This window comes from Bos mutus, chromosome 4 (genome assembly GCF_027580195.1).
Source record: "Bos mutus isolate GX-2022 chromosome 4, NWIPB_WYAK_1.1, whole genome shotgun sequence".
Taxonomy (NCBI): domain Eukaryota; kingdom Metazoa; phylum Chordata; class Mammalia; order Artiodactyla; family Bovidae; genus Bos; species Bos mutus.
Window position 1 is genome coordinate 78387134 of NC_091620.1, and position 26923 is coordinate 78414056.

The window sequence follows — 26923 nt, forward strand, 5'->3', positions numbered from 1 at the left end:
ATTTCATTCAATTTTATTTCCTACAGATAATTTTGTTACAGTAATATTGTTTCTAATTAATGGCATGAACTATTAACTCTACTGTCTTTGAATCCTTTATTTTTCTTATCACCATTGCCAATGCCAATTTAGTTCTTATGATTTTTTACATTAATCAATGCTACAAAATCCTCTTTTTCTCCTTTTTATTGTTCAGTTCAGTTCAGTCGCTCAGTTGTGTCCGACTCTTTGCGACCCCGTGAATCGCAGCACACCAGGCCTCCCTGTCCATCACCATCTCCCGGAGTTCACTGAGACTCACGTCCATCGAGTCGGTGATGCCATCCAGCCATCTAATCCTCTGTTGTCCCCTTTTCCTCCTGCCCCCAATCCCTCCCAGCCAAGTTCCTGTCCAGTGGTTCAGTGGTGCTATCTAAACATGTCATCCTCTGCTGCCCTCTTCTCCTTTTGCCTTCAATCTTTCCAAGCATCAGGGTCTTTTCCAATGGATTGGTCCTTCCCATCAGATGGCCAAAATATTGGAGCTTCAGCTTCATCATCAGTCCTTCCAATCAATATTCCAGGTTAGTTTCCTTCAGGATTGACTGGTTTGAACTCCTTGCAGCCCAAGGGACTCTCAAGAGTCTTCTCCAACACCACAGCTCAAAAGCATCAATTCTTCGGCACTCAGCCTTCTTCACAGTCCAACTCTCACATCCATACATGACCACTGGAAAAACCTTGTTGTTGCCTCAGTTCAAACCATTCTTCACGTAGCTGCCAGAACGATCTTTCTAAACTGAAGGTCGGTTTTTGATAACCCCCTGCTTAACATATTTTACCAGATCCTGTCCAATTTCTCCATAATCTCCTTCATCTTACCTTTTCCTCTACTTTCTTTCTCACTCTGAGTACCATTATAAGCTCTCAAATTCTCTAGGTACACCATGCTTTTCTAGTTACTTCTCTCTCTACTTCCATTCCTTGATTTGGTTAAGGCATATTAATTTATTGGTCCAGATACATGTTTGAGAAATCTGAATGAATTCAGAAATTATTGGGAGTATAATAGGCAGGAATGGAGCCCCCAGTACTCCAGCTCTAGGTCTAGGGAGAACCTACAGAACATAAATGCATTAACACGTGGCCAAAAAATAGAGAAGGCTACTGGAAAAAGGAGACAAACTCTTCATGAAGTAATTGCAACTTGAGTTCTGCTGCTGCTGCTGCTAAGCCGCTTCAGTCGTGTCCGACTCTGTATGACCCAATGGACAGCAGCCTACCAGGCTCCACCATCCCTCGGATTCTCCAGGCAAGAACACTGGAGTGGGTTGCCATTTCCTTCTTCAATGCATGAAAGTGAAAAGTGAAAGTGAAGTTGCTCAGTCGTATCTGACTCTTAGCGACCCCATGGACTGCAGCCCACCAGGCTCCTCCGTCCATAGGATTTTCCAGGCAAGAGTACTGGAGTGGGGTGCCATTGCCTTCTCCGGCAACTTGAGTTCAGATCACATTAAATCTCTGTGTGGAACTTGAAGAGGCATAATGATCCCAGTTATCTCCATCTGGGTTCACTAGAGCAGATGTTTTATAGTGTTGGCATTAATAAGTGTTAATAAGACAAATTTTGACTTAAATATTGGGTTGGCCAAAAAGGTTTGTTCAAGTTTTTTCATAACATCTTATGGAAAACTGGAAACAACTTTTTGTTGTTCTGAAAACCAGAACAAACTTTTTGGCCAGTTCATATTTCCATCTTTGTTCCTAATACTGCTGCTGTTAAGTCACTTCAGTCGTGTCCGACTCTGTGCGACCCCATAGACGGCAGCCCACTAGGGTCCTCTGTCCCTGGGATTCTCCAGGCATGAATACTGGAGGGGGTTGCCATTGCCTTCTCCACCTGATACCACAAAGCTCTTAGTTAAGTTGCTGTTAGCTTTCTGACCAACAACTATAAGCCAATAATTAGCTCACTAGCCTGTTGTGTTATTCTTACAAAAAATAGCATTATGTCCAGAAATAGTATAATTTTTCAAAATTGTGTTTTTCTACTGTTTTTTAAAAAATGGCCTGTTCCCTTACTAGAAGAGTGATTGGAGTAGATGCATTCCACATACCTCGATAACAGATGTTACTGAACACTGTGAAAATTCCTTGCATTAGTCAAAGTAAACATGGTATCCAGGGAGGTAAAATATTTCAGCCAAACTTGCATCTAAGAGCCAGCTGTTTATGTAGATAGAAAAAAGATGCCATTCAGAGTCTCTTCTTTTGGTTACAGGATTCTGTAGCAAGTATACAACGCTGCAAATATTTACTTTTCTCTGAGGGCAGCAAACAGATTGCATGCAAATTTGCTAAGCATTTTTGTGCTTCTCTTTGCTTTTTTTTTTGATAAAGAATGAGTGTTACTTGAATTTCAAGTGAGTAAATCTTGGTAGGCTTTTAAGCTTTGGAGAACTATAAAGTTATTGACAAGAAAGAAGCCATTAAAAATTTTTTTTTTAGTTTAATTGCTTGGATGCTTTTCTGAAAGCTTTCTGAAAGCTATTGGAATCCCTCTATAATCCTTTCTTCCCCCGCCCCGCCCATTTCCTAGTTCAGATCACTGTTACCTGCTCTGGGTAAGGGAGCAGAACATGAGTTGATTTTATGTCATTTTCCCCTGAAATGTAGGTTCTGTTATTCTAAAATATATTTGAATTTTTTAAGCAAACTGAAGGGAACAGAAATAGAATCATACAAGTCCAACTGACAGCAATCTGTTAAATTTCACCAAATGCTGGTAATATTGGTTTTTTGTGTCACTCTGATTCAAAAGAACATTTTAAAATTTAATATAACTATTATGAATGTCTAAAGTATGTCATTTGGCCACATAACTTAGGTAGACTGACTCTGCAAGATATATGCTAAGGGTAAATATTAGTCTTGTCTGTATAGGAAGGCAAGTAAAAAGGGATTCTGACAGGCAACATATGTAATTAAACATTTTTATAAATATTAAAACAATTGCCTCAGTATGTTTTTTAATTAATTTATCTTAATTTGAGGATAATTACTTTACAATATTGTGGTGGTTTTTGCCATACGTCAACATGAATCAGCCATGGGTGCACATGTGTCCTCCTATCCTGAAACCCCTTCCCACCTCCCTCCCCACCCTATCCCTCTGGGTTTTCCCAGAGCACCAGCTTTGAGTGCCCTGCTTCATGCTTTGAACTTGCACTGGTCACCTGCTTTACATATCATAATATACATGTTTCAATGATATTCTCTCAAATCATCCCACCCTCGCTTTCTTCCACACAGTCCGAAAGTCTTTTCTTTACATCTGTGTCTCTTTTGCTGCCTTGCATATAGGATCATCATTATTGTGTTTCTAAATTCCATATATATGTGTTAATATACCATATTGGTGTTTATCTTTCTGACTTACTTCACTCTGTATAATAGGCTCCAGTTTCATCCACCTCATTAGAACTAACTCAAATGCATTCCTTTGTATAGATGAGTAATATTCCATTGTGTATATTTACCACAATTTCTTTAGTCATTCATCTGCCACTGGACATCTAGGTTGCTTCCATGTCCTAGTTATTGTAGACAGTGCTGCAATGAACACTGGGGTACATGTCTCTTTCAATTCTGGTTTACTTGGTGTGTATGCCCAGCAATGGGATTGCTGGGTCATATCCCAGTTCTGTTTCCAGGTTTTTAAGGAATCTCCACACTGTTCTCCATAATGGCTATACCAGTTTGCATCCCCACCAACAGTGTAAAAGGATTCCCTTTTCTCTGCACCCTCCCCAGCACTTATTATTTGTAGACTTTTTGATGGTGTCCATTCTGACCGGCATGAGATGATACCTCAATGTGGTTTTGATTTGCATTTCTCTAATAATGAGTGATGTTGAGCATTTTTCCATATGTTTATTAGCCATCTGTAGTCTTCTTTGGAGAAATATGTTTAGTTCTTTTGCCCACTTTTTGACTGGGTTGTTCATTCTTTTGGTATTGAGTGGCATGGGCTATTTGTATATTTTGGAGATTAATTCTTTGTTAGTATTTCATTTGCATTATTTTCTCCCATTCTGAAGGCTGTCTTTTCACCTTCCTTCAGTTCAGTTGCTCAATCCTGTCTGACTCTTTGCAACCGCATGGACTGCAGCACGCCAGGCCTCCCTGTCCATCACCAACTCCTGGAGTTCACCCAAACTCATGTCCATCGAGTAGGTGATGCCATATAGCCATCTCATCCTCTGTCGTCCCCTTCTCCTCCTGCCCCCAATCCCTCCCAGCATCAGAGTCTTTTCCAATGAGTCAACTCTTCGCATGAGGTGGCCAAAGAACACCCAGGACTGATCTCCTTCAGAACGGACTGGTTGGATCTCTTTGCAGTCCAAGGGACTCTCAAGAGTCTTCTCCAACGCCACAGTTCAAAAGCATCAATTCTTTGGCACTCAGCTTTCTTTATAGTCCAACTCTCACATCCATATATACCACTGGAAAACCATAGCCTTGACTAGACGGACCTTTGTTGGCAAAATAATGTCTCTGCTTTTGAATATGCTATCTAGGTTGGTCATAACTTTCCTTCCAAGGGGTAAGCGTCTTTTAATTTCATGGCTGCAATCACCATCTGCAGTTTCACTTTGCTTATAGTTTCTTAATTGTGCAAGAGCTTTTAAGTTTAATTGGGCTTCCCTTGTGGCTCAGCTGGTAAGGAATCCACCTGCAATGTTGGAGACCTGGATTTGACCCCTGGGTTAGGAAGATCCCCTTGAGAAGGGAAAGGCTACCAACTCCAGTATTTTGGCCTGGAGAATTCCATGGACTATATAGTCCATGGGGTTGCAAAGAGTTGGACACGACTGAGTGACTTTTATTTTTTAAGTTTAGTTAGATCCCATTTGTTTATTTTTGTTTTTATTTCCATTACTCTGGGAGGTGGGTCATAGAGAATCTTGCTGTGATTTATGTTAGAGAGTGTTTTGTATGTGTTTTCCTGTAAGAGTTTTTTAGTCTCTGGTCTTATATGTAGATCTTTAATCCGTTTTAAGTTTGTTTTTGTATATGGTGTTAGAAAGTATTCTAGTTTCATTCTTTTACAGGTGGTTGACCAGGTCTCCCATCACCACTTGTTAAAGAGATTGTCTTTCCTCCATTAAAGAGATTGTCTTTCCTCCATTGTATATTTTTGCCTCCTTTGTCAAAGATAAGGTGTCCATAGGTGCATGGATTTATCTCTGGGCTTTCTATTTTGTTCCATTGATCTATATTTCTGTCTCTGTGCCAGTGTCATATTGTCTTGATGACTGCAGCTTTGCAGTATAGTCTGAAGTCAGGCAGGTTGATTCCTCCAGTTCCATTCTTCTTTCTCAAGATTGCTTTGTGGTTTTTTTTGTGTGTGTGAAATTATTTGTTACAGTTCTGTAAAAAAAAAAAAAAAAAAAGTACCATTGGTGGCTAGATAGGGATTGCATTGAATTTATAAACTTTTTTGGGTAGTATACTCATTTTCACTATTTTGATTCCTCTAATCCACAAACTTGGTATATTTCTCCAACTGTTTGTGTCGTCTTTGATTTCTTTCATCAGTGTTTTATAGTTTGCTGTACATAGGTCTTTTGTTTCTTTAGGTTAATTTATTCTTAAGTATTTTATTCTTTTCATTGCAATGGTGAGTGGAACTGTTTCCTTTATTTCTCTTTTTTCATTGTTAATGTCTAGGAATGCAAGGAATTTCTGTGTATCAATTTTATATCCTGCAACTTTACTATATTCATTGATTAGCTCTAGTAATTTTCTGGCAGTATCTTTAGGGTTTTCTATGTGGAGGATCATGTCATCTGCAAATAGAGTTTTACTTCTTCTTCTCCAATCTGGATTCCTTTTATTTGTTTTTCTTCTCTGATTGCTGAGTCTAGGACTTCCAAAACCATGTCGAATAGTAGTGGTGAAAGTGGTCGACCTTGTCTTGTTACTGATTTTAGAGGAAATGCTTTCAACTTTTTGCCATTGAGGATAATGTTTGTTGTGGGTTTGTTGTATATGGCTTTTATTTTGTTGAGGTATGTTCTTTCTATGCCTGCTTTCTGGAGAATTTTTTTTTTAATCATAAATGGGTGTTGCATTTTGTCAGTATGGTTTTAATTATATTAAAGTTAGTTTAGATTGGCTAAAGGAATACGTCAGAAAAAAATTTTAATTATGATAAACTTAATGTTTGTACAAAACTATTTTCCCTGGGACTAGACCAGAGTAAAATCTTACTCAAGCTCACCCAATAGTCTTCAGGGAGATAGAAAGACCATCTGTTAAGGGCTTGTTGTTTGATGCACACCTGTCCATTCAATCTTGGTTTAGCTTTAACTACCACAGAAAAGTTTTAAGGAGTTATGCTTGCCAGGAATTCCCATCCAGGGTCTATCCTATTAAAACTTCGTAGGCAAAACAACTTCCTCTATGTAGCTCCTCTTTTGCATCATATGAAAGTAATGCTATTTGACCTTTTTACCTATAAAACAACAATCCAATGTGGTCCAGAAGGTCCCAGTAAATGCTCATCTTTGTGAAATGCTATAAGAAGCCTGTGGAGATTTCTGTCTCTAATAGCTTGTTTACTCTGCTGTTGGTATCAATTTGGGTAAATAATTGGTTTAAATAACTTCTGGTGGGACAGGACAGCATCAGTTTGGACATGAATTTTTTCTTTTGCATTTTAAGCATAATTGTCCTGTCCTTGATCTTATTAATCTTATGGTTTCATAGAAGAGAATGTGTTGCTGAGGGGAAAATGTCAAAAGGCTATGGGGATATGGGTCTGTGGTTTCCACTGGCCCTGTCTTAGAAGCAGTTTATTTTCATCTCAAATCATGAGGTGGTATGATTCCAGCATTCTGGGAAAAAGAAACCAGGAAGATAAAAAAGTAGAAAACCTATTCCCCTTTTTAGCCATCTTCCCAGGATGGATGTAAAGAATGTTCTTAAAACGATTTCATTACTTTGGGGAGACTTATCTAAGTGGCACTTTCTCCATTTTTACACTTGATCTCATTCCCACCCATGGCCTTCATGTAATGTTTTATAACTGATGTCTCTCTGAACTTCTGTATCTTTCTGTCTCTGTTTTTCCTATAATTCCTTTTTCAAGTCTTCTCACTGTGTATATCTGCTACACTAGTTAAGTATTGAACTCTGGTTGCTTTAGCTAGAAAATTTTAGTGTTCACCTTTATCTGTCAGAGAGCTAGACTAAATTTCCCATCTCCCTTGCTTTTAGGTGAGGTTACTTTGACTAACACACCCCAATAAATGTGATAGGAGATATATGTGTCATTTCCTGGGCAAGATTATTAAAGACATGGCATTTTACATGATCTTGTTTCTGTGTGTCTTCTGAGTGTCCTAAAGGAAAATAGAACTATAAGATGGAAGATGCCTTGATCCTTGAATTACTGCTACAGATCATCATGTTCCTTACATGACCCAGAAAAAAAAAATTGTGATATGAACACAAACAACTGGGATTGAAATATGTTTGTTATAGGAGTTGACCTAATACATTTTGTAAAAATGAAGAATAGTTGATTATAATATTAAATTATTTCAAGTAAACAACATAGTGATTGAAATTTTTATAGATTATTCTCTATTTATAGTTATGGTAAAATATTAGCTATATTCCCTAGCTGTATGATATATTCTTTTTTTAAATTTAAATTTATTTATTTTAATTGGACCTAATTACTTTACAATATTGTATTGGTTTTGCCATACATCAACATGGATCCTTATAGCTTATTTTATACATAATAGTTTGTATCTCTTAAGCTGTTAGCCCTATCTTGTCCCTTACACTGTCTCTCTCCTCTCTGATGAGTTTGTTCTCTATTGTGAGGCTGTTTCTTTTTGGTATAATCATCAGTTTGTTTTGTTTTTTAGATTCCACATATATGTTCTAAAATAGAGTATTTGTCTTTCTCTGATTTACTAAGTATAACCCTCTCCAGTTCCATCCACTTTGTTGCAAATGGCAAAATTACATTCTTTTTTTGGCTGAATAATATTCCATGTATATACCACAACTTTTTTAACCATTTATTATTTTAACTTTCTTTTATAATTATTTAAATTTTATTATTTATTTTTGGCTGCACTCAGTCTTTGTTGCTTTGCATGGGCTTTCTCTAGTTGCAATGGACAAGGGCTACTCTTCATTGCATTGCGTGGATTTCTCATTGTGGTAGCTTCTCCTGTTGTGGAGCGCAATCTCTAGGCATGCAGGCCTTAGGAGCTGTGGCACACAGGCTCAGTGGTTGCAGCTTTCAGGCCCTAGAGTGCAGGCTCAATAGTTGTGGTACACGAGCTTAGTTGCTCCACAACATGTGGAATCTTCCTGGACTAGGGATCGTGTCTCCTGCACTAGAAAGTGGATTTCCATTCATTATGCCAACCAGGGAAGTCCCATTCATCTGTTCATGGACACTTAGCATGCTTCCTTACCTTTGCAATTTTAAATAATGCTGCTATGAACCCTGGGAGGTATGTATTTTTTCAGATTAATGATTTCACTCAATTCAGATAGATATCCAGGATTAGAATTTCTGGGTAATATGGTAGTTCTATTTTTAGGTTTTTGAGGAAAAGTCATACTATTTACAAAAGACGCTACACGGATGTATATTCCCACCAGCAGTGTACAAGGATTTTCTTTACTCCACATCTTCACCAATATTTGTTATTTGTGTTCTTTTTGATGAAAGACATTCTGACAGGTGTGAGGTGGTATCTCATTGTAGTTTTGATTTGCATTTTTCTGATTAGTGATGTTGAGCATTTTTTGATATGCATATTGGGTACCTGTATTTATTTCTTTGGAAAAATATCTATTCAGGTCATCTGCCCACTTCTTAATCTGTTTTGTTTTGTTTTTACATACTGAGTTGTATGTAGTAGTAGTATAGTAGTTCAGTCACTCAGTTGTGTCCAGCTCTGTGCAACCCCATGGACTGTAGCACACCAGGCTTCCCTGTCTATCACCAACTCCCAGAGTTTACTCAAACACATGTCCATTGAATCAGTGATGCCATCCAACCACCTGATCCTGTTATCCCTTTCTCCTGCCTTCAATCTTTCCCAGCATCAGGGTCTTTTCCAATGAGTCAACTTTTCGCATGAGGTGGCCAAAGTACTGGAGTTTCAGCATCAGTCCTTCCAATGAACACTCAGGACTGATTTCCTATAGGATGGACCAGTTGGATCTCCTTGCTATCCAAGGAAATCTCAAGTCTTCTCCAACACCACAATTAAAAAGAATCAATTCTTTGGTGCTCAGTTTTCTTTATAGTTCAACTCTCACATCCGTACATGACTACTAGAAAAACCATAGCTTTGACTAGATAGACTTTTGTTAGGAAAGTAATGTCTGTGCTTTTAATATGCTGTCTGGGATTATTATAACTTTTCTTCCAAGGAGTAAGTCTCTTTTAATTTCATGACTGCAATCACCATCTGCAGTGATTTTGGAGGCCAAAAAAAAAAAAAAATGTCGCTGTTTTCATTGTTTCCCTATCTGTTTGCCATGAAGTGATGGGACCGGATGCCATGATGTTAGTTTTCTGAATATTGAGTTTTCACTTTCATCAAGAAGCTCTTTAGTTCTTCTTCACTTTCTGCCATAAGTATGGTATCATCTGAGATTATTGATATTTCTCCCGGCAATCTTGATTCCAGCTTGTGCTTCCTCCAGCCTGGCATTTCCCATGATGTACTCTGCATATAAATTAAATAAGTAGGGTGACAATATACAGCCTTGACGTACTCCTTTCCCAGTTTGGAACCAGTCTGCGGTTCCATGTCCAGTTCTAACTGTTGCTTCTTGACCTGCATACAGATTTCTCAGGAGGCAGGTAAGGTGGTCTGGTGTTCACCTCTGTTAAAGAATTTTCCGCACTTTATTGTGATCCACACAGTGAAAGGCTTTGGAAGTCAATAAAGCAGAAATAGATGTTTTTCTGGAACTCTCTTGCTTTTTCGATGATCCAACAGATGTTGCAATTTGACCTCTGGTTCCTCTGTGTGTGAGATGAGTGCAATTGTGTGGTAGTTTGAGCATTCTTTGGCATTGCCTTTCTTTGGGATTGGAATGAAAACTAACGTTTTCCAGTCCTGTGGCCACTGCTAAGTTTTCCAAGTTTGCTGGCATATTAAGTGCAGCACTGTAACGGCATCATCTTTTAGAATTTGAAATAGCTCGGCTGGAATTCCATCACTTCCACTAGCTTTGCTCATAGTGATGCTTCTCAGGCACACTTGACTTCACCTTCCAGGATGTCTGGCTCTAGGTGAGTGATCACCCCATCGTGATCATCTGGGTCATGAAGATCTTTTTTGTATAGTTCTTGTATGTATTCTTGCCACCTCTTCTTAACATCTTCTGCTTCTGTTAGGTCCATACCATTTCTCTGTCCTTTATTGTTCCCATCTTTGCATGAAATAGTCCCTTGGTATCTCTAATTTTCTTGAAGAGATCTGTAGTCTTTCCCATTCTATTGTTTTCCTCTATTTCTTTGCACTGATCATTGAGGAAGGCTTTCTTATCTCTCCTTGCGGTTTTTGGAACTCGGCATTCAAATGGGTATATCTTTCCTTTACTCCTTTAGCTTCTCTTCTCTTCTCAGCTATTTATAAGTCCTCCTCAGACAACCATTTTGCCTTTTTGCATTTATTTTTCTTGGGGATTGTCTTGATCACTGCCTTCAGTACAATGTCGTGAACCTCTGTCCGAAGTTCTTCAGGCACTCTATCAGATCTAATCCCTTGAATCTATTTCTCACTTCCACTGTATAGTCGTAAGGGTTTGATTTAGGTCATACCTGAATGGTCTAGTGGTTTTCCCTACTTTCTTCAATTTAAATCTGAATTTGGCAATAAGGAGTTCATGATCTGAGCCAGTCAGCTCCCAGTCTTGTTTTTGCTGACTGTATAGAGCTTCTCCATCTTTGGCTGCAAAGAATAGACTCAGTCTGGTTTCGGTGTTGACCATCTGGTGATGTCCATGTGTAGAGTCTTCTCTTGTGTTGCTGGAAGAGGGTGTTTGCTATGACCAGTGCGTTTTCTTGGCAAAACTCTATTAGCCTTTCCCTGCTTCATTCTGTACTCCAAGGCCAAATTGGCCTGTTACTCCAGGTATCTCTTGGCTTCCTACTTTTGCATTCCAGTCCCCTATAATGAAAAGGACATCTTTTTTGGGTGTTGGTTCTAGAAGGTCTTGTAGGTCTTCACAGAACCGTTCAACTTCAGCTTCTTCAGCATTACTGGTCAGGGCATAGACTTGGATTACCGTGATATTGAATGGTTTGTCTTGGAAATGAACAGTGACCATTCTGTCGTTTCTGAGATTACATCTAACTACTGCATTCGGAGTCTTTTGTTGACAATGGCCACTCCATTTCTAAGGGATTCTTGCCCACAGTAGTAGATATAATGGTCATCTGAGTTAAATTCACGCATTCCAGCCTAGTTTAGTTTGCTGATTCCTAAAATGTCAGTTTTCACTCTTGCCATTTCCTGTTTGACCATTTTCAATTTGCCTTGATTCATGAACCTAACATTCCATGTTCCTCTGCAGCACTGCTCTTTACAGCATTAGACTTTACTTCTATCACCTGTCACATCCACAATGGGTACTGGTTTTGCATTGGCTCCATCTCTTTATTCTTTCTGGTGTTATTTCTGCAGTGATCTCCAGTAGCATATTGGGCACCTACTGACCTGGGGAGTTCATCTTTCAGTATCCTTTGTTTTGCCTTTTCATACGGTTCATGTATGAAAAGTTGTATGAGCTCTCTATATTTTGGATATTAGCCCCTTACTGGTCTATGATTTGCAAACATTTTTCCCTATTCAATAGGTTATCTTGTTATTTTGTCAGTGGTTTCCTTCACTGTGCCAAAACTTTTCAGTTTAATTATGTCTGTTTAATTTGTTTATTTAATTTTTTTTTTTTTTTTTTTGCTTTTTCCCCCATTTGCCTTAGGAAACAGTGAAAAAATGTTGCTACTATTTATGGCAGACTGTTATGCATATGTTGTCTTCTAGGAGTTTTATGGTTTCTGATCTTACATTTAGGCATTTAATCCATTTTGAGTCTATTTTTGTACATGGAGTGAAGGGGGAAAAAACCACACTTTTTTTACATGTAGCTGTCCAGTTTTCCCAACACCACTTATGAAGAGACTGTCTTTACTCCACTGTCTATTCTTGCCTTCTTTGTTGTACACTAACTGACCTTAAGGACATGGGTTTATTTCTGAGCTCTCTCTTCTGTTCTGTGATCTGCGTGTCTCTGTTTTTGTGCCAGTACAATACTGTTTTGATTCCTGTAGCTTTGTCACGTAGACTGAAGTCAGGGAGTGTGATACCTTCAGCCTTCAAGATTATTGTGGCTATTCAGAGTCTTCTGTATTTTCATAAAAATTTTTAAATTATTTGTTCCAGTTCTGTGAAAAATGCCATTGGTGTTTTGATTAAGAATTGTATTGAATATACAGATTGTGTTGGGTAGTATGGTCACTGTAACAATATTAAGTCTTCCAATTCATGACTACAATGTACCATCTATTTGTGTTGTATTCAATTTCTTTCATCAGTATCTTCTACTTTTTGGCATATAGATTTTTTACCACTTAAGCAAGGTTTATACCTAAGTATTTTATTTTTTGATACAGTTATAAATGGAGTTGTTTCCTTAATTTCTCTTTGTAGTAGTTTGTGTATAGAAATGCAACATACTACTCTATATTAATTTTGTATCTTGCAAATTTACTGAATTCATTAATGAAACCTAGTAGTTTTCTGGTGGCATGTTCAGGATTTCATATGTATAATATATTTTGTCTGTAACAGTACCAGTTTTATTTCTTCCTTTGCAACTTGGATTCCTTTTTTCTTGTCTGAATGTTGTGGCTAGCACTTCAAATACTATGTTGAATAAAAATGGCAAGAGTGGTGCTCCTTATCTTATTTCTGTTCTTGGAGAAAATGCTTTCAGCTTTTCACTGTTGAGTATGATATTAGCTGTTGGGTTATCATATATGACCTTTATTATGTTGGGGTGTGTGCACTCTATACCTGCTTTATGGAGAGATTTTATCATAAATGGAACTTGAGTTTTGTCAGAAGCTTTTTCTGCATCTATTGAGATGATCATATGGTTTTTATTCTTCAAATTGTTAATGAGGTGTATCACATTCATTGATTTGTGTGTGTGTGTGTGTATGTGTGTGTGTGTGTATGCTAAGCCATACTTGCATTCCTGGGATAAATTCTGCTTGATCATGGTGTATGACTTATTTTTAAAGTGTTGCTCAGTTTGGATTAATAATACTTCATTAAGGATTTTTGCAAGTGTGTTTATCAGTGATATTGGCCTATAATTTTCTTTTCTTATATATTTGTCTGATTTTGTATCAGGGTGATGCTGGCATCATAGAATAAGTTTGAAAGCATTGCTTCCTCTGAAATTTTTTGGGATAGTTTGAGAAGATAGGTGTTAGCTGCTGCTGCTGCTGCTAAGTCACTTCAGTCGTGTCCGACTCTGTGCGACCCCATAGACAGCAGCCCACCAGGCTCCCCCATCCCTGGGATTCTCCAGGCAAGAACACTGGAGTGGGTTGCCATTTCCTTCTCCAGATAGGTGTTAACTCTTCTCTAAATGTTTGATAGGATTCACCCATGAAGCCATCTGGTCCTGGACTTTTGTTTGTTGGGAGTTGTTTTTTTTTTTTAATTCAGTTTCATTATTGGTAATTGATCTGTTTATATTTTTATTCCTTCCTGGCTCAGTCTTTGGAGACTGTACATTGTTGGGAAATTGTCCGTTTCTTCTAGGTTGTCAATTATATTGATGTACAGTTATTTGTAGTAATGTCTTACAATCCTCAGTATTTCTGTGTTCAGTTGTAACTTCCTTTTTTCACTTTCGATTTTATTGATTTGGTCTCTTTTTTGTTTTATGAGTCTGGGTAAAAGTTTATAAAGTAAGTCTTTTCTGGGACTGGTATCTGCTTGTTTGTGGGTAAGGCTGGTCCTGAAGCTAGAGCAAGTCACTTGTGAGTTGGGTCAGAGATTCTGGTACTGATCTCTGCCCGCTGATGGATGGAGCTGGGTCCCCTGGTCTCTAGATGCAGGGCCCTGGGGGTCCCAGATCTAGTGCCTGTACACTGGCATGTGAGACCTGATCCTGGTGTTTCAGTGGGTGGGGCTATCTCCAGGGTAAGCTGTGAGTTTGGGGATTTTAGGGCAGCTTGTTTATTAATGGATAGGGATATGTCTCCATCCCATTATTTGCTTGGCCTGAAGCATCCTTGTCCTGGTGCCCACAGGCTAGTGGCATGAGTGGGGCTGGGTCTTGAGGCTAATTAACAAGCTAGAGGGAGGATTCCAAAATGGTGATTTCCAGCACTAGTGTCCGCATGGTAGAGTAAGCTCCTAAAATGTCTTTGTCCTCAATGGTGAGCTCCAATTGTCTCCTGCCTCTGCAGTAGACTCTCCATGGTTAGCAGGTAGGTCTGACCCAGGCTTCTTTCAAATTGCTGCCCCTGCCCTGGGACCTGGAGCATGTGAGATCTGTGTGTGCCTTTTAAGAGTAGAGTCTCTATTGCCGACAAAACATCTGGACCTCCTGAAAGAAAGTCCTGCTGGCTTTCAAAGCCAAATAGTCCAGGAACTGGTCTTTCCTGGAAGGACCCCTGGTCTGGGAAAACTCAAGTTGCCCTTAGACCCCTGCTGGTTGAAGAAAACCTCTGAAATTGTCATTATTCTCCTGTTTGTGGGTTGCTTGCCCATGGACGACACTCTATGGGGCCACAGAGTCAGACACAACTGAGCGACAAAGCATACACATTACCCATGGGTATAGGTCTTGATTATACTGCCATTCTGCCCCTCCTACCCATCTCATTGTGGTTCCTTCTTTATATCTTTTGTTGTAGAACATTTTTTTCTGGTAGGTTCTGTTTTTTTCTCATCTATAGGTGTTCTAGAAATAGTTGTAATTTTGGTGTGCCCATGAGAGGAGATGAACTCAGGATGTTTCTACTCTGCCATCTTGCCCAATTTCACCTAATATGGTCAAAATCTCTATCCCCTGGACATCAACTTCTCCTGGTGCATTCTTACCTCATCAACAATTTCTTCTTTGTCTTTATGAAGCCTACTTTCTCTTTCTGCCTGGCTTATATTGGTCTTACCCAGAGATCCATCTTTGTCATCTTTTTTTCTCTCTACATGTTCTCTACATCACTCTGAAGATTAAACCTTACTCATATAATCTGAAATTTCTGTTCTTATCTTTGACCTTTACTGTGACATTCAGACTGATACATGGAAGTTGTTACTGGAAAGTTCCATACAACCCCTTAATCCTCAGTAAAGCTAAAATAAAACAATCTTACTCTTCAAATTCTCTTTTTCCCCTCCTCCAACTTGGTAGACATTATCACTTCCTACAAAGTAGATGAAGGCAGAAATGAGCAATTTATCTCACACTTCTTACTGTACCACACTTCTGCCCAAGAATACAAAATTTTCTGTCAATTTTACTTCAGTATATATTTTTTTGAATGAAAGCATTTCTTTCCATATCAACCCTGCCCTATATAAGACCCTCATAATCTCTCATTTGCCTATTACAATAACTCTGTGACTAGTCTCCCTCCCTGTATCATGGAAATAGATACAGTACTCAGGTGAGGAAAATATTAAAATGAGCCTCCCCAGATTTTGAGGGGCAATTATGGACATTCTAGGTATAATTCATTTCTTTCCCTCCCTTTAAAGGAGAAAATCAGTGTTCAAGCTACTAACCATGTTACTACCCAGAAAACTACAATAAATGGTTGATGTTAATTTGAAGTTTTTAATCATTGAAGTGTGATTAAACTCAGCAATTTTAGTGATTAAAATTCCATGCGTTATGACAAAGATATATAGGCATTTAACTACTATCATAATCAGGATATAAAACATTTCTGTCACTGCAAAATGTCCGCTTGATTTCTTTTGCCTTCAATCTCCTTACTCCAATCACTGATCCCTGGCAAATACCGATTTTTTTTCCTCTTTTGCTCATAATATATTTGCATTGCCTAATCGTAAAATGGACTCATAACATATGCATTTCCATGTGGGTGGCTCCTTTCATTTGACATAGTGCATTTGAGATTCACTGATGTTGTGTGTATTGATATCTCATTCTTTCATTTAGCTGAAAATTGTCCACTGTAGTATCTATTTTTGTCATTGTTGTGTTTTCATCCTCAACTGTTAGCTTATTCTTTGAAACATGGGTTAGCTGCTGACTACATTTATCAGTTTGTTTCCAGCGTGTAGAATCTTGGAAGTCCAATGGCCTACATTGATTTTGTATTCATCTTTAAATTATTTTCAGAACCTCATGCTCAGAGGGTCCACGAGCCATAAAGGATTATTCATAGACCTTGAAACCTAGTAGGGTTCATACACTTGAACTTTGAGGAAACTGAGATTCAGAGAGATCACATTGCTATATGTTTAGGAATATGAAACTATCTCATTATCGAGCCAAAACTTTTTTTCCTGTCATCATGGTATTTTTTTTTTTTTTTGGTGTGATGGAATGCATAGTATGTTCTTTGATGAAAGGGAATTTTAGTTCATCAGGAGAATAAGGTGGTTTTGTGGATAATAGTAGCTAGAAGGAAATTATTTTATGAGGAATATTGACTTTCATTAAGAAATATAACTGATTTTTTTAACATAAGATACAGAACATTTCTTCATTTAAATAATTACACTCCAATATAATAAATTATGACATTAAAATGTGTCTAACTGAAGATGTTCAGGTAGTTAAAACGGTGAGTATGATTGTGGCTTTGGGGTTAGATAAGTTGGTTCAGTTCAGTTCAGTCACTCAGATCAGATCAGTTGCTCGGTTGTGTCCGACTCTGTGAGACCCCATGAATCGCAGCACGTCAGGCCTCCCTGTCCATCACCAACTCCGGAGTTCACTCAGACTCATGTCCATCGAGTCAGTGGTGCCATCCAGCCATCTCATCCTCTATCGTCCCCTTCTCCTCCTGCCCCCAATCCCTCCCAGCATCAGAGTCTTTTCCAATGAGTCAACTCTTCGCATGAGGTGGCCAAAGTACTGGAGTTTCAGCTTTAGCATCATTCCTTCCAAAGAAATCCCAGGGCTGATCTCCTTTAGAATGGACTGGTTGGATCTCCTTGCAGTCCAAGGCACTCTCAAGAGTCTTCTCCAGCACCACAGTTGAAAAGCATCAATTCTTCAGCGTGCAGCCTTCTTCACAGTCCAACTCTCACATCCATACATGACCACAGGAAAAACCAAAGCCTTGACTAGACGAACCTTTGTTGGCAAAGTAATGTCTCTGCTTTTGAATATGCTATCTAGGTTGGTCATAACTTTCCTTCCAAGGAGTAAGTGTCTTTTAATTTCATGGCTGCAGTCACCATCTGTAGTGATTTTGGAGCCCAGAAAAACAAAGTCGGACTCTGTTTCCACTGTTTCCCCATCTATTTGCCATGAAGTAATGGGACTGGATGCCATGGTCTTCATTTTCTGAATGTTGAGCTTTAAGCCAACTTTTTCACTCTCCTCTTTCACCTTCATCAAGAGGATTTTTAGTTCCTCTTCACTTTCTGCCATAAGGGTGGTGTCATCTGCATATCTGAACTTATTGGTATTTCTCCTGTCAATCTTGATTCCAGCTTGTGTTTCTTCCAGCCCAACGTTTCTCATGATGTACCCTGAGTAGAAGTTAAATAAACAGGGTGACGATGTACAGCCTTGACGTACTCCTTTTCCTATTTGGAACCATTCTGTTGTTCCATGTCCAGTTCTAACTGTTGCTTCCTGACCTGCATACAAATTTCTCAAGAGGCAGATCAGGTGGTCTGGTATTCCCATCTCTTGAAGAATTTTCCACAGTTTATTGTGATCCACATAGTCAAAGGCTTTGGCATAGTCAATAAAGCAGAAATAGATGTATTTCTGGAACTCTCTTGCTTTTTTGATGATCCAGTGGATGTTCACAATTTGATCTCTGGTTCCTCTGCCTTTTCTAAGACCAGCTTGAACATCAGGAAGTTCACGGTTCACATATTGCTGAAGCCTGGCTTGGAGAATTTTGAGCATTACTTTACTAGCATGTCAGATGAGTGCAATTGTGTGGTAGTTTGAACATTCTTTGGTATTGCCTTTCTTTGGGATTGGAATGAAAACTGACCTTTTCCAGTCCTGTGGCCACTGCTGAGTTTTAGTTTTCAAAATTTGCTGGCATATTGAGTGTAGCACTTTCACAGCATCATCTTTCAGGATTTGGAATAGCTCAACTGGAATTCTATCACCTCCACTAGCTTTGTGCATAGTGATGCTTTCTAAGGCCCACTTGACTTCACATTGCAGGATGTCTGGCTCTAGGTGAGTGATCAAACCATCGTGATTATCTGGGTCGTGAAGATCTTCTTTGTATAGTTCTTCTGTGTATTCTTGCCATCTCTTCTTAATATCTTCTGCTTCTGTTAGGTCCATACCATTTCTGCCCTTTATTGAGCCCATCTTTGCATGAAATGTTCCTTTGGTATCTCTGATTTTCTTGAAGAGCTCTCTAGTCTTTCCCATTCTGTTGTTTTCCTCTATTTCTTTGCATTGATCATTGAGGAAGGCTTTCTTATCTCTTCTTGCTATTCTTTGGAACTCTGCATTCAGATGTTTATGTCTTTGCTTTTCTCCTTTGCTTTCCACTTCTCTTCTTTTCACAGCTATTTGTAAGGCCTCCCCAGACAGCCATTTTGCTTTTTTGCATTTCTTTTCCATGGGGATGGTCTTGATCCCGTCTCCTGTACAATGTCATGAACCTCATTCCATAGCTCATCAGGCACTCTATCTATCAGATCTAGGCCCTTAAATCTATTTCTCACTTCCACTGTATAATCATAGGGATTTGATTTAAGTCATACCTGAATGGTCTAGTGGTTTTCCCTACTTTCTTCAATTTAAGTCTGAATTTGGCAATAAGGAGTTGATGGTCTGAGCCACAGTCAGCTCCTGGTCTTGTTTTTGCTGACTGTATAGAGCTTCTCCATCTTTGGCTGCAAAGAATATAATCAGTCTGATTTCAGTGTTGACCATCTGGTGATGTCCATGTGTAGAGTCTTCTCTTGTGTTGTTGGAAGAGGGTGTTTGCTATGACCAGTGCATTTTCTTGGTAAAACTCTATTAGTCTTTGCCCTGCTTCATTCAGTATTCCAAGGCCAAATTTGCCTGTTACTCCAGGTGTTTCTTGACTTCCTACTTTTGCATTCCAGTCCCCTATAATGAAAAAGACATCTTTTTTGGGTGTTAGTTCTAAAAGGTCTTGTAGGTCTTCATAGAACTGTTCAACTTCAGCTTCTTCAGCGTTATTGGTTGGGGCATAGACTTGGATTACTTTGATATTGAATGGTTTGCCTTGGAAACGAACAGAGATCATTCTGTCGTTTTGAGATTGCATCCAAGTACTGCATTTCGGACTCTTTTGTTGACCATGATGGCCACTCCATTTCTTCTGAGGCATTCCTGCCCGCAGTAGTAGATATAATGGTCATCTGAGTTAAATTCACCCATTCCAGTCCATTTCAGTTCGCTGATTCCTAGAATGTCGACATTCACTCTTGCCATCTCTTGTTTGACCACTTCCAATTTGCCTTGATTCATGGACCTGACATTCCAGGTTCCTATGCAGTATTGCTCTTTACAGCATTGGACCTTGCTTCTATCACCAGTCACATCCACAGCTGGGTATTCTTTTTGCTTTGGCTCCATCCCTTCATCCTTTCTGGAGTTATTTCTCCACTGATCTCTAGTAGCATACTGGGCACCTACTGACCTGGGGAATTTCTCTTTCAGTATCCTATCATTTTGCCTTTTCATACTGTTGATGGGATTCTCAAGGCAAGAATACTGAAGTGGTTTGCCATTCCCTTCTCCAGTGGACCACATTCTGTCCGATCTCTCCACCATGACCCGCCCATCTTGGGTTGTCCCATGGGCATGTCTTAGTTTCATTGAGTTAGACAAGGCTGTGGTCCTAGTGTGATTAGATTGACTAGTTTTCTGTGAGTATGGTTTCAGTGTGTCTGCCCTCTGATGCCCTCTTGCAACACCTACCGTCTTACTTGGGTTTCTCTTACCTTGGGCATGGGGTATCTCTTCACGGCTGCTCCAGCAAAGCGCAGCCAATGCTCCTTACTTTGGACGAGGGGTATCTCCTCAACGCCGCCCTTCCTGACCTTCAACGTGGGATAACTCCTCTAGGCCCTCCTGTACCTGCGCAGCCACGTGTGGGGTTGGTCCTCCCAGCCACCGCTCCTGGCCTCAGGCGTGGGGTAGCTCCTCCCACCCGCTGCCCCTGGCCTCGGGCTTAAGGGCGTGGGGTGTCTCCTCCTGCCCCTGACCTCGAACACTGGGTATCTCCTCTCGGCCACCCCCCACCACCACCCCCCGACCTCGGATGTGGGGTAGCTCCTCTCGGCCGTTCCTGCACTGTCGCAGTCTGGCACTCTCGGCCACTGCCCCTGACCTCAGACATGGGGTAACTCCTCTTGGCCGCCGCCCTTTGGGCATGGGGTCCTCCTGGCTTCCAACTTTTTTGCAACCCCATGGACGGCAGCATGCTAGGCCTCCCTGTCCTTCCTGTCCTCTCTGTCACCAACTCCTGGAATTTACTCAAATTCATGTCCATTGAGTCAATGATGCCATCCAACCATCTCATCCTCTATCAACCCCTTCTCCTCCTGCCTTCAATCTTTTCCATCATCAGGGTCTTTTCTTTCTTTTTTTTTTTAATTTTTAAAATTAGTATTATTATTTTTTTTACTTTACAATATTGTATTGGTTTTGCCAAACATCAACATGCATCCACCACGGGTGTACACTTGTTCCCCATCCTGAACCCCCTCTCCCACCTCCCTCCCCATACCATCCCTCTGGTCATCCCAGTGAACCAGCCCCAAGCTTCCTGTATCCTGCATCAAACCTAGACTGGTGATTCATTTATTATATGATGTTATACATGTTTTAACGCCATTCTCCCAAATCACCCCCCGCCCCACATACACAGAGTCCAAAAGACTGTTCTATACATCTGTGTCTCTTTTGCTGTCTCGCATACAGGGTTGTCATTACTATCTTTCTAAATTCCATATATATGACTTAGTATACTGTGTTGGTGTTTTTCTTTCTGGCTTACTTCACTCTGTATAATAGGCTCCAGTTTCATCCACCTCATTAGAACTGATTCAAATGTATCCTTTTTAATGGCTGAGTAATACTCCATTGTGTATATGTACCACAGCTTTCTTATCCATTCATCTGGTGATGGACATCTAGGTTGCTTCCACATCCTGGGTCTTTTCCAATGAGTCAGTTCTTCGCATCAGGTGGCCAAAGTGTTGGAGTTTCAGCTTCCACGTAAGTGCTTCCAATGAACACTCAACTGATCTCCTTTAGGATGGACTTGTTGGATATCCTTGCAATCCAAGGGACTCTCAAGAGTCTTCTCCAACACCACAGTTCAAAAGCATCAATTCTTCGGCTCTCAGCTTTCTTCACACTCCAACTCTCACATCCATATGTGACCACTGGAAAAACTGTAGCCTTGACTAGACGGACCTTTGTTGGCAAAGTCATGTTTCTGCTTTTTAATATGTTTAGGTTGGTCATAACTTTCCTTCCAAGGAGTAAGCGTCTTTTTATTTCATGGCTGCAGTCACCATCTGCAGTAATTTTGGAGCCCAAAAAATAAAGTCTGCCACTGTTTCTACTGTTACCCCATCTATTTGCCATGAAGTAATGGGACTGGATGCCATGACCTTAGTTTTCTGAATGTTGAGTTTTAAGCCAACTTTTTCACTCTCCTCTTTCACTTTCATCAAGAGGCTCTTTAGTTCTTCTTTGCTTTCTGCCATAAGGGTGGTGTCATCTGCTTATCTGAGGTCATTTATATTTCTCCCAGCAATCTTGATTCCAGATTGTGCTTCATTCAGCCAGCATTACCCATGATGTGCTCTGCATATAAGTTAAATAAGCAGGGTGACAGTACACAGCTTTGATGTACTCCATTTCCTATTTGGAACCAGTCTGTTGTTCCATGTCCAGTTCTAACTGTTGCTTTCTGACCTGCATACAGATTTCTCAAGAGGCAGGTCAGGTGGTCTGGTATTCCCACCTCTTTCAGAATTTTCCACAGTTTATTGTGATCCACACAGTCAAAGGCTTTGGCATAGTCAATAAAGCATAAATAGATGTTTTTCTGGAACTCTCTTGCTTTTTTGATGATCAAGCGGATGTTGGCAATTGGATCTCTGGTTTTTCTGCCTTTTCTAAATCCAGCTTGAAATCTGGAAGTTTGTGGTTCATATATTTTTGAAGCCTGGCTTGGAGAATTTTGAGCATTACTTTACTAGCATGTGAGATGGGTGCAATTGTGCATTAGTTTGAACATTCTCTGGCATTGATTTTCTTTGGGATTGGAATGAAAACTGACCTTTTCCAGTCCTATGGCCACTGCTGAGTTTTCCAGATTTGCTGGCATATTGAATACAGCACTGTCACAGCATCATCTTTCAGGATTTGAAATAGCTCAACTGGAATTTCATCACCTCCACTGGCTTTGTTCTTACTGATGCTTCCTAAGGCCCATGTGACTTCACAGTCCAGGATATGTGGCTCTAGGTGAGTGATCACACCATTGTGATCAGCTGGGTGGTGAAGATCTTTTTTGTATAGTTCTTCTGTGTATTCTTGCCACCTCTCCTTAATATCTCTCCTTATGTTAGGTCCATACCATTTCTGTCTTTTATTGTGCCCATCTTTGCATGAAATGATCCCTTGGTATCTCTAATTTTTTTGAAGAGATCTCTAGTCTTTCCCATTGTATTGTTTTCCCCTATTTCTTTGCACTGATCGCTCAGGAAGGCTTTCTTATCTCTTCTTGCTATTCTTTGGAACTCTGCATTCAAATGGGTATATCTTTCCTTTTCTCCTTTGCTTTTGGCTTCTTTTCTTTTCACAGCTATTTGTATAGATCTCCTCAGGCAGCCATTTTGCTTTTTTCATTTCTTTTTCTTGGGGATGGTCTTTCTCCCTGTCTCCTATACAGTGTCATGAACCTCTGTCCGTAGTTCATCAGGCACTCTATCAGATCTACTCCCTTAAATCTATTTCTCACTTCCACTGTATAGTCATAAGGGATTTTATTTAGGTCATACCTGAATAGTCTAGTGGTTTTCCCTACTTTCTTCAATTTAAATCTCAATTTGGCAATAAGGAGTTCATGATCTGAGCCACAGTCAGCTCCCAGTCTTGTTTTTGCTGACTGTATAGAGCTTCTCCATCTTTGGCTGTAAAGTATGGAATCAATTTGATTTCAGTGTTGACTATCTGGTGATGTCCATGTGTAGAGCCATGTTATGTAAGACCACCCAAGACAGATGGATCATAGTGGAGAATTCTGACAAAATGTGGTCCACTGGAGCAGGGAATGGCAAGCCACTTCAGTATTCTTGCCTTGAGAACCCCATGAATAGTAGGAAAAGGCAAAAAGATAGGGTACTAAAAGATGAACTCCCCAGGTTGTTAGGTGCCCAATATCCTACTGGAGATCAGTGGAGAAATTACTCCAGAAAGAATGAAGGGATGGACCCAAAGCAAAAACAACACCCAGTTGTGGATGTGACTGGTCATAGATGCAAATTTTGATTCTGTAAAGAGCAATGTTGCATAGGAACCTGGAATGTTAGGTCCATGAATCAAGGCAAATTGGAAGTGGTCAAACAGGAGATGACAAGGGTGAACATCGACATTTTAGGAATCAGCGAACCAAAATGGACCAGAATGGGTAAATTTAATTCAGATGACCATTATATCTACTACTGTGGGCAAGAATCCCTTAGAAGAAATGGAGTAACAATCATAGTCAACAAAAGAGTCTGAAATGCAGTACTTGGATGAAATTTCAAAAAGGAGAGAATGATCTCTTCCTTTCCAAGGCAAACCATTTAATATCACGGTAATCCAAGTCTATGCCCCGACCAGTAATGCTGAAGAAGCTGAAGTTGAATGGTTCAGTGAAGACCTACAAGACCTTCTAGAACTAATACCCCCCCAAAGATGTCCTTTTCATTATAGGGGACTGGAATGCAAAAGTAGGAAGTCAAGAAATACCTGGAGTAATAGGCAAATTTGACCTTGGAGTACGGAATGAAACAGGGCAAAGGCTCATAGTTTGGCCAAGAGAATGCTCTGATCATAGCAAACTCCCTCTTCCAACAATACAAGACAAGTCGGTACAAGACAGAAATAGGATATCTAAAGGGGTAGATGTGTAATATCCACTTTAAAATGGCCAAGAAATTTTATGAAGGTTATCTAAAATTATACCTGATTATCTTGCAATGGAAATAGTATTAACAGTTTCTATTTTCAGTGGTCTGGCATAGCTCTTCAGGTACTGGTGTTTTGTGTTTGTATTGGGGTGGGGTAGTAGTTTGAGGGCTGTTTTTTTGGTGTGTTTTATTTTTCTTCCTTCATTTCGTTCATTCCCTACAGTTTTTATTATTATTTGCCAGTGCTATATTTTAACTTCAACTATACACCTTATCTTGGATGGGGAAATGGCAACCCACTCCAGTATTTTTGCCTGGAAAATGCCATGGAAAGAGGAGCCTAGTAGGGTATAATTCATGGGGTTGCAAAGAGTCAGACACAACTGAACACATGACACATTCACCTTATAGTTTAAAAATGAATAATCAGTTTTTTATATTCAAGTGCTAAACTTGTCTCTCTCATGTCAGTTCTCTTTAGAGATATTTAAGAAATTGTCATTTTTACAAAGGTGTCATTGTAATAATTACAATTTTTTATTTGAATGAAAGACATGAGGTAAAATTTCCATTGAAAAGAACATGATGTAAGTATGGTTAAATAGCTGTACATAGTACAATGTCTAAAACTGGCAGATATTTATTTCTATATTGGTCAAATTTATGATCTTTCCTTTGATCAAATTCTTTACTTGGGAACCAGTTATTGTTGTTGAATCTTAAGTTTCTTAGATAATCAGATGAGATGGCATTAATGCTGGCTATTGACTGTCCTTTTATAGCCATCAATTTACCATAGATTATTCTTTGGAAATTCGTAGAAAATTTTTTTTGTCTTTATAATGCCAAAAACTGTCTACTGATGATCAGCCCATGATTATTGTAATAATAATGGCAACAATAACAGTTATACATATGCTATTTAAAATGTATTTTTACCACTACTACTAAGTCACTTCAGTCGTGTCCGACTGTGTGTGACCCCATAGATGGCAGCCCATCAGGCTCCCCTGTCCCTGGGATTCTCCAGGCAAGAACACTGGAGTGGGTTGCCATTTCCTTCTCCAATACATGAAAGTGAAAAGTGAAAAGGAATTCGTTCAGTCGTGTCCGACTCTTAGTGATCCCATGGACTGAAGCCTACCAGGCTCCTCCATCCATGGGGTTTTCCAGGCAAGAGTTTTTAACTGACCATAATTTCATAATTAGCAACACTTGTCCATAGGTTTTGGAATCTAAGTTTGACTGTAATGCTACTATTTCAACTAACTAGCTATTAGATTCTTGTAGAGTTTATGAGATGAATAATATTATGTTGATTTTTAAAGATTAGGAAAATGAGGTTTCAAAAAATTGGGTAACAAATTTAATCTCTGCTAAGAGATGGAGGAATAGACTCTCTGTTGAACCAACAGGTATTTATTTTATGCTAATTCTGTGCCTAAAAAAAAATCTGTTGGTTCAACAGGGAATCTATTCATCTATCTCTTAGTGGAGATGTAAATATGTTGCCTAATTTTTTGAAATCTCATTTTCCTAATCTTTAAAAATCAATGTAATATTATTCATCTCATAAGCTCTGCTGGACTCTACATATGGACATCACCAGATGGTCAATACTGGAATCAGATTGATTATATTTTTTGCAGATGGAGAAACTCTATATAGTTAGCAAAAACAAGACCAGGAGCTGACTGTGGCTCAGATCATGAACTTCTTACTGCCAAATTCAGACTTAAATTGAAGAAAGTAGGGAAAACCACTAGACCATTTAAGTATGACCTAAACCAAATCCCTTACAGTTACACAGTGGAAGTGACAAATAGATTCAAGGGATTCGATCTGATAGACAGAGTGCCTGAAGAACTATGGACAGAGGTTTGTGACATTGCATAGGAGGCAGTGATCAAGACCATCTTCAAGAAAAAGAAATGCAAAAAGACAAAATGGTTGTCTGAGGAGGCCTTACAAATAGCTGAGAAAAGAAGAGAAGCTAAAGGAGAAATGGAAAGATATACCCATTTGAATGCAGAGTTCCAAAGAATAGCAAGGAGAGATAAGAAAGCCTTCCTCAGTGATCAGTGCAAAGAAATAGGGAAAAACAATACAATGGGAAAGACTAGAGATCTCTTCAAAAAGATTAGAGATACCAAGGGACCATTTCATGCAAAGATGGGTACAATAAAGGACAGAAATGGTATAGACCTAACAGAAGGAGAGATATTAAGAAGAGGTGGAAAGAATACATAGACGAACTATACAAAAAACAGTGGTTTTGCCAGATAACCACTATGGTGTGATCAAATGTGAAGTCACGTGGGCCTTAGGAAGCATCAGTGAGAACAAAGCTAGTGGAGGTGATGGGATTCCAGCTGAGCTAATTCAAATCCTAAAAGTTGATGCTGTGGAAGTGCTGCACTCAATATGCCAGCAAATCTGGAAAACTCAGCAGTGGCCACAGAACTGGAAAAGGTCAGTTTTCATTACAGTCTCAAAGAAAGGCAATG